Source organism: Haematobia irritans, chromosome 5, assembly GCF_050003625.1.
Source record: "Haematobia irritans isolate KBUSLIRL chromosome 5, ASM5000362v1, whole genome shotgun sequence".
Lineage (NCBI taxonomy): Eukaryota > Metazoa > Arthropoda > Insecta > Diptera > Muscidae > Haematobia > Haematobia irritans.
Genome location: NC_134401.1, coordinates 106,276,361 through 106,286,258, shown reverse-complemented (window position 1 = coordinate 106,286,258; position 9,898 = coordinate 106,276,361). Strand labels below are relative to the sequence as shown.

Below are 9,898 nucleotides of genomic sequence, written 5' to 3'. Positions count from 1 at the left end.
ATTTCAGGCAAATTGGATAAAAACTACGTTTTCTAAAAACCAAGACCCCAAATCGGGAGGTCGTTTTATATGGGGACCATACCAAAACATCGACCGATACTCACAATTTTTGGCACACGTATTTGTGGTCCTACAATACCTCTAGATTTCCAATTTCAAGTAAATTTAATAAAAACTGCGGTTTCTATAAGCCCAAGAATTAAAATCGGGAAATCGGTCTATATGGGGGCTATACCAAAACATGGACCGATACTCACCATTTTTGGCACACCTCTTTATAGTCATAAAATACCTCTAGATTTCAAATTTCAGGCAAATTGGATAAAAACTACGATTTCTATAAGCCCAAGACCCCAAATCGGGAGGTCGTTTTATATGGGGACCATACCAAAACATGGACCGATACTCACAATTTTTGGCACACGTATTTGTGGTCCTACAATACCTCTAGATTTCCAATTTCAAGTAAATGGAATAAAAACTGTGGTTTCTATAAGCCCAAGAAGTAAAATCGGGAGATCGGTCTATATGGGGGCTATACCAAAACATGGACCTATACTAACCATTTTTGGCACACCTCTTTATGGTCATAAAATACCTCTAGATTTCAAATTTCAGGCAAATTGGATAAAAACTACGATTTCTATAAGCCCAAGACCCCAAATCGGGAGGTCGTTTTATATGGGGACCATACCGAAACATGGACCGATACTCACAATTTTTGGCACACGTTTTTGTGGTCCTACAATACCTCTAGATTTCCAATTTCAAGTAAATTGAATAAAAACTGCGGTTTCTATAAGCCCAAGAAGTAAAATCGGGAGATCGGTCTATATGGGGGCTATACCAAAACATTGACCGATACTCACCATTTTTGGCACACCTCTTTATAGTCATAAAATACCTCTAGATTTCAAATTTCAGGCAAATTGGATAAAAACTACGATTTCTATAAGCCCAAGACCCCAAATCGGGAGGTCGGTTTATATGGGGACTATATCAAAACCTGGACCGATATAGCCCATCTTCGAACTTGACCTGCCTGCAGACAAAAGACGAGCTTGTGCAAAATTTCAGTACGGTTGCTTCATTATTGAAGACTGTAGCGTGATTACAACAGACAGACAGACAGACAGACATTCTATCGTCTTAGAATTTATCCCTGATCAAGAATATATATACTTTATATAGTCGGAAATCGATATTTCGATGTGTTAAAAACGGAATGACAAACTTATTATACCCCCATCACCATTCTATGGTGGTGGGTATAATAATATGCATTTAATACAAGCGACGCCATCTATGTGTCAGACCGGGGACTTATTAGCCAACCTGTTACCACTAGATTTCCAATTTTATGCAAATCGAAAAAAAACTACGGTTTCTAGAAGCCAAAGACTCCCAATAGGGGCATCGGTTACAACAGACAGACAGACGGCCAGAGGGACATACGGACATGCTTATATCGTCTTTCAATTTCTCCCTGATGAAGAATATATATACTTTATATAGTCGGAAATCGATACTTCGATGTGTTACAAACGGAATGACAAACTAATTATACCCCCATCACCATTCTATGCTGGTGGGTATAAAAGTCGGCGCAAAAATGTTTATGCCGCTTTGTGAGACGATGTCAATCTGACAACGATGGTTAGGTTAGGTATAGTGGCAGTCCGATATTTCAGGCTCACTTAGACTATTCAGTCCATTGTGATACACACAGTGGTAAACTTATCTCCTATCACTGATTGCTGCCCGATTCCAAGTTAAGGTCAATGGCAAGGGACCTCCTTATTATAGCCGAGTCCGAGCGGCGTTCCATATTGCAGTGAAACCACTTAGAGAAGCTTTGAAACACTCAGAAATGTCACCAGCATTACTGAGGTGGGATAATCCACCGCATGAAAAACTTTTTGGTGATTGGTCGAAACTGGGCTTGAACAACCATAAACTAGCGTCATGCATTGTCAAAACAGCAAACAGCGTTCATAATCTGAAAACGTTATGATTACGAATTTATAATCTGGCATGCACGATTTAACTTTTAAAGTCAAACAAGAGCTATGAGAACCCAAGTTCGAAACGGACACCAAGGGCTAGATCTATTCAGGAGGTGATTCTCCGATCGATATGTATATTAAGGCTTCTAAAATCAATATTTCTGGTAGGCACATTTTCCTTAAGATCAAACATAACCACTATGTGGTTTAGGGTATAAAAATGCTCTCTTCGCCGCTAGACAAAATTATGGCTGCTAAACTAGGCACAAGTTATTTTTGTGCTAGAATACCATGATCACGTAATAGTTGAGGGTATAAAAACTTTATTGACATACAATGAAGAAATGAATTAGTTATCTTACGGTTCTTATCCCTAAGAAAGATTTAAATAATTTCAGCTGGAACCTGCATTTTATTATGTTGACAACTGCAACACCAGCATATCTTGAGTACACTTCGTGCATAATAATTATCAAGTCTGGACATTTTAATTGCGATAATCATATTGGCTATAATCGTAGCAATATTCCACATCAATGTTTAAAGTCTTGTAATATCGAATTAATTTTTGCCACATGCAGGTTTATGCATGTTGAAAGGAATTCGTTGAGAACAAAAGAGCAAAAACAGAACAATAACAAGTATATACAGCACTAAGTTCGGCCGGGCCGAATCTTAAATACCCACCACCATGAACCAAATATTAGGGTTTCCTTTGAAATTTCAGGAGGGATTGAGGACTTGAGGACACTTCCCGAAGATAAATTTAAAGATTTCACCTATGAGGACTATATCAGATTCTGGATTTATAAGAACCATTTTTGTTTGAGTTTTAGAGGAATCATTAACATCTCTTGTAAGTGTGCAAGAAAGTTATAAAATAACGTCTTGCTTTGAAATCTTAAATCTGTAGATTTTCACCCGAGAAGTATTTGAAATCTGAAAATTTTACATTGAGTTTCAAGCAATTTTCATGATCGGTGCGCCTTCTATACCCTCAAGAAATGAAGTCGGTCTATATGGAGGCATTACCAAAAGGACCGATAAAAACTTAATCCGATACACGTTTTTGGGAGCCTAAAATAATATTTACAATTTCAGGCAAATCGCATAAAAACTACGGATTCTAGAAACCCAAGAAGTAAAATCGGGATATCGGTCTATATGGGGGCTATACCAAAACATGGACCGATACTCACCATTTTTGGCACACCCTTTTATGGTCCTCAAATACCTATAAATTTCCAATTTCACACAAATTGTATTTAAACTACGGATTCTATAAGCCCAAGACCCCAAATCGGGAGGTCGTTTTATATGGGGACCACACCAAAACATGGACCGATACTCACAATTTTTGGCACACGTATTTGTGGTCCTACAATACCTCTAGATTTCCAATTTCAGGTAAATTGAATAAAAACTGCGGTTTCTATAAGCCCAAGAAGTAAAATCGGGAGATCGGTCTATATGGGGGCTATACCAAAATATTGTCCGATACTCACAATTTTTGGCACACGTATTTGTGGTCTTACAATACCTCTAGATTTCGAATTTCAGGTAAATTGAATAAAAACTGCGGTTTCTATAAGCCCAAGAAGTAAAATCGGGAGATCGGTCTATATGGGGGCTATACCAAAACATGGACCGATACTCACCATTTTTGGCACACCCCTTTATGGTCATAAAATACCTCCAGATTTCAAATTTCAGGCAAATTGGATAAAAACTACGATTTCTATAACCCAAGACCCCAAATCGGGAGGTCGGTTTATATGGGGACTATATCAAAACCCGGACCGATATAGCCCATCTTCGAACTTGACCTGCCTGCAGACAAAAGACGAGTTTGTGCAAAATTTCAGCGCGATTGCTCCATTATTGGAGACTGTAGCGTGATTACAACAGACAGACAGACAGACAGACAGACAGACGGACAGACGGACATCGTTATATCGTCTTAGAATTTCTCCCTGATCAAGAATATATATACTTTATATAGTCGGAAATCGATATTTCGATGCGTTACAAACGGAATGACAAACTTATTATACCCCCGTCACCATTCTATGGTGGTGGGTATAAAAAAGGCCGATTAAATACGTATATAATTCAGTTTAACAAAATTTTCTATAGAAATAAAATTTTGACAACATTTTCTATAGAAATAAAAAATTGACAAAATTTTCTATAGAAATAAAATGTTGACAAAATTTTCTATAGCAATAAAATTTTGACAAAATTTTCCATAGAAATAAAATGTTGACAAAATTTTCTATGGAAATAAAATGTTGACAAACATTGCTATAGAAATAAACTTTTTACAAAACTTTCTATAGAAATGAAATTTTGACAAAACTTTCTATAGTAATAAAATTTGACAATTTTTACATGGCTGTTAGAGGCCATATACTAACGAAATGTACCAAATTTCAACCGCATCGGATGACTTTTGCTCCTCCAAGAGGCTCCGGAGGTCAAATCTGGGGATCGGTTTATATGGGAGCTATATATAATTATGGACCGATATGGACCAATTTTTGCATGGTTGTTAGAGACCATATACTTACACCACGTACTAAATTTCAATTGGATCGGATGAATTTTGCTCATCCAAGAGGCTCCAGAGTTCAAATCTGGGGATCGGTTTATATGGGAGCTATATATAATTATGGACCGATATGGACCAATTTTTGCATGCTTGTTAGAGACCGTATACTAACATCAGGTACCCAATTTCAAACGGATCGGATGAATTTTGCCCCTCCAAGAGGCTCCGGAGGTCAAATCTGGGGATCGGTTTATATGGGAGCTATATATAATTATGGACCGATATGGACCAGTTTTTGCATGGTTGTTAGAGACCATATACTAACACCACGTACCAAATTTCAATCGGGTAGGATGAAGTTTGCTCCTTCAAGAGGCTCCGGAGGTCAAATCTGGGGATCGGTTTATATGGGAGCTATATATATTTATGGACCGATATGAACCAATTTTTGCATGGTTGTTAGAGACCGTATACTAACATCAGGTACCAAATTTCAATCGGGTAGGATGAAGTTTGCTCCTTCAAGAGGCTCCGGAGGTCAAATCTGGGGATCGGTTTATATGGGAGCTATATATATTTATGGACCGATATGGACGTGGGCCGATATGGCCCATTTTCAATACCATCCGATCTACATCAATAACAACTACTTGTGCCAAGTTTCAAGTCGATAGCTAGTTTCGTTCGGAAGTTAGCGTGATTTCCACAGACGGACGGACAGCCGGACAGACGGACAGACGGACGGACGGACGGACATGCTTAGATCGACTCAGAATTTCACCACGACCCAGAATATATATACTTTATGGGGTCTTAGAGCAATATTTCGATGTGTTACAAACGGAATGACAAAGTTAATATACCCCCATCCTATGGTGGAGGGTATAAAAACATAGATTGGATTTCGTAATTGGATTACTTTAGTTATATGACTTTTTATTGTTTTTGAACTTACGACTAATAACTTATTGCGTTAATGATTTGCTTAATCTACTATCACACATATAATCAGCAACAGCTTCCAAATAAATACCGTCCTTTATTTCAACTACTACCGCCTTTGGATCAAAAACTGGATCCGTTGGAGTTTGTGCACAAACTTGCACAAAATGATTTTTCAAAAAATGTATAAGACCCATTTTCACTTGAATCATGCCTAGACGAGCTCCAATACAATTGCGTTGACCAGCACCAACTGGTATATAAACCATTGGGTGGATTTGTGCTCTATTGCCAGGGGCAAAACGTTCCGGATCAAATTTTGTAGGATTGGGCCAATACTATCGAAAAAGAGAGGACAGCATGTTTTCACCATAGTATAAGAAGTCGACTTAGGAAATTAGTAACTCTTACCTTTTCATCATAATGAAGACCAAAAACGGATATATAAATGGGTATTCCTTCAGGAAGTGTGGCATCATAAAATGGCTGTAGTGAGTAATGAGCTGGTCTTGCAGCAGGTTTTTCATATTTTCTTTCCAAAAATGGAAATAGAGGATATTTACGCATAACTTCGTGAACCACCATATCAAGATATTCCAATTTCTCTATAGAATCAAAGTCAATCTCACCTTTGCCCTGGCTAAAAGCTTCAAGTATCTCTGATCTAAGCCTTTCTTGTATTTCAGTATGTTTCGCTAATTCCAGAAGGCCATGGGCGATTGCCGATGAAGATGTTGCAAATCCTCCTATCAAAAATTGAAAGGCCTGGGCATAAACATCATTCATAAAATCGTCCATATTATTGCCATTTGCTTTGGCCTCTTGCTTTAACTTAAGAAATATATCGATTAAATCATTACGCTTCTCTTCTGACTTTTCTCGAAACTCCATAACCTGATCAATTGCCGATTTAAGAAATTCCTCCGTGCTCTTGGAAAAGAATCGTATTCCCAATAGATCACATAGATCAGGAAAGAAAAATATACACATGAAATGAAAAGCTCTCTCCAAGGAAAATTGAGAAATACGCTTGGTTTCCACGCAAAATGGGTCTTTTGGATTTTCCAATGAATTTGTGGTTAATCCAAACAATGTAACCGAACTGACTTCGATGGTAAAGAGTGTACATATGTATATCTTTTACTTCCACCACAAAACGTTTCCCCTTACGTTTCAAATGTCCATCGAGATTTTCACCAGCGCGTTGAATGAGCGGGAACATCTGCCTCAGTTTCGAACTGGAGAAAAAAGGCGATAGTTTCGAACGCATATCTTTCCAATAGGATTTTTTTGCAAATAATAGCATAAGACTGCCTATACGATCCTTACGTGCCGAAGGTCGAGCAAAACGATTGGTAAAACAATCAAAATCCTTTATAAAAATCGATTTCAATAGGTCCGGATCGCGTATTAGTAATGCGGGCCTCAACAGACTATAAAAGCCAACTGCAGCTTCGTTGGCAAATTTGGGATTATCGTACATGGTTTTTAATTCAAATCCCAAATTAGTTTTCAGCCTTATAAAATCCCACAAATTTCCACTAATCACACTTCCAGCTACACTAGGTAGTGTTTTGTATCTTAACCAATAGTTGAGATTTCTCTTGTACCATAAAACAATAAACATCGACAATATGGCGATTAGTATTAGAAAAAGATTTGAGAACATTGTTTTGCTAATTATTTTTTATTCTAATAACTCACGAAATGTATTCATTCGCTGCGCGACTAATACTAATCTTGAATATCTAAATGCAAGTGAATTTGAACTTTGTGCAACTCATCTGCTAACTGTCTTCTGCTATTTAAATTTATCACCATTCTATTTGCCTTTTAAATTAGGTGTTTTACTACAATCGCACATTGGCTAAGGCTTCAAAAATTAAAACAAGACTACTTTTGGTTTTACTTTTCATGTTCGCCTGATATTCGATATCGATAAGCAGTTTACGTTCCGCTAAGAAAGTAGCAGATATAAATCTATACACGCCTAACTGGATTCTAATTAAGGTGAGCTTTGAACCCGCCAGTTCCGCAGAAGATGTTATAATACTTGTACAGGGAACTGATTCTAACAGATATGGCTGGACAAAACACTGAGGCCGGAATTTTAACCCGGAGACGACAGAATTATGCCTATTTACTGGAAGGACTAAAATTGCCCAATATATCGTAACGCTACCAGTAAGACAATACGCAACCAGTATCTGATAAAAAAAAACAAGTATATTCAGCAGTAAGTTCGGCCGGGCCGAATCTTATGTACCCTCCACCATGGATTGCGTAGAACCTTCTACGAAAGACTGTCAGCCACAATCGAATTACTTGGATTGTAGTATCTTAAAATTTCTTAACATCGTTTTTATACCCTAAACCACATAGTGGTCAGGGTATAATAAGTTTGATCGGCCAAAAAATGTGCCTACCAGAAATATTGATTTTAGACCCCATAAAATATATACCGATCGACTCAGAATCACCTCCTGAGTCGATCTAGCGCTTGGTGTCCGTCCGTCCGTCCGTCCGTCTGTCCATGTATTTGTTGTTCACAGGATTCCGGTCGCAATTATTAACCGATTTTGATGAAATTTGGTACAGGGAGTTTTTTGGGCACTAGGACGAACGCTATTGAATTTGGAAGAAATCGGATCAAATTTAGATATAGCTCCCATATATATGTATCGCCCGATTTCGACAAATGGGGTCACGTTGTGCGTTTTTTCAAACGGATCGTCACCAAATTTGGCAAGAGGTAATCTTTTCCATCGCCCTTCAAGTCTGCAAAATTTCATCCAAATCGGTTCAGATTTAGATATAGCTCTCATATATATGTATCGCCCGATTTTCCCAAATTTGGCCACAAAACCTTTATTTATCAACCGATCTTACTCAAAGTTGGCTAAATATAATCTTCTATAGCACTAACTATATGTGCAAAAAATCATCGAAATCGGTGCAGATTTAGCTATAGCTCCCATATATATGTACCGCCCGATTTTTCTAAATTTGGCCATAAAACCCTTATTTATCAACCGATCTTACCCAAATTTAGCTAAATGTAGTCTTCTATAGCACTAACTATATGTGCAAAAAATCATCGAAATCGGTTCAGATTTAGATATAGCTCCCATATATATGTATAGCCCGATTTTCCCAAATTTGGCCATAGAACCCTTATTTATTAACCGATCTTACTAAAAGTTGGCTAGATCCAGTCCTCTATAGTACTAACTATATGTGCAAAATTTCATCGAAATCGGTTCAGATGTGGATATAGCTCCCATATATGTATCACCCGATTTTGAAAAATTCGCCCCTAATAACCTTATGTTTGACCATACAGGCCTCATTTCTTAACTGATCTTACTCAAATCTTGCACAAGGTAACCTTTTGTGGTATTAATCAAACCCGCAAAATATTATGCAAATTGGTTCAGATTTAGATATAGCTTCCATATATAGACATCGCTCGATTTTCCCAAATTTGGCCATAGTACTCTTATTTATTAACCAATGTTACCCAAATTTCAAATTTTGATGTACTAGCCGATCGCACTTATACGTACTTGTTGCTCTTACATAAGAGTATTGCTCGATTTTTACAAATTTGTATTTATTACCCACACTAATTTAACGATTTTCTCTTTTTTAATAATGGGCTCAATATTAGTGGCATACTAACTCCGCAGGCGCAATATCAACACAGCCAGTGTTGCTAGAAGTAGGGGAAATTCCCTATAAGTAGGGTTTTTCTAATATATAGCGTCTTGTAGGGACGTAGGGCCACAATGTAGGACATTTTCACTCAACACAATTTGTAATAATTTTTACATTTTGGTGGCTCTAGAGGAGGAAATTAGAAGCCGGCAAGGCTTGATCTTTAATAATGTGTGGTAAACTTTATTCCTGTAGAAAATTTTGTCAACAGTTTATTTCTATAGAACATTTTGTCAAAATTATATTTCTATAGAATTTTTTTTCAAAATATTATTTCTATAGAAAAATTTCTCACAAAAATTTGTTTATAGAAACGTTTTCCAAAATTTTATTTTTATAGAGATTTAACAAAAAAGATTACTAATTTGGGTAGAATTCTACCAACTGTGGCAACCGTGGTGGTAATACAAATTTATATGCTAAGTTATATACGTTGCATATTCATGTATTAAGATAATAAAGTACTGAGAACCATTTTTGTTTTGTACAATTTTTTCAATTTAACGAAAAATATAGTAGGGAAAATTGTTTGGGAATGTATGGGAAAGTAGGGAACTTTTTTTGTCCTTGTAGGGTAAACCGAACATTTTCCGTGGCAACATTGACTATGAGCTATAGTCAGATTGACACAAAGCACCCATAGACATGTACCCCTTAATTTTCTTAAATATGTAACTGCGGT

General features: G+C 37.0%; 1 pseudogene; it reads right to left on the bottom strand.

Annotated features, from left to right (window-relative positions):
- Positions 1-5,459: 5,459 nt before the first annotated feature.
- Positions 5,460-7,208, bottom strand: LOC142238690 (cytochrome P450 6g1-like; annotated as a pseudogene).
- Between the last annotated feature and the right edge of the window lie 2,690 nt (positions 7,209-9,898).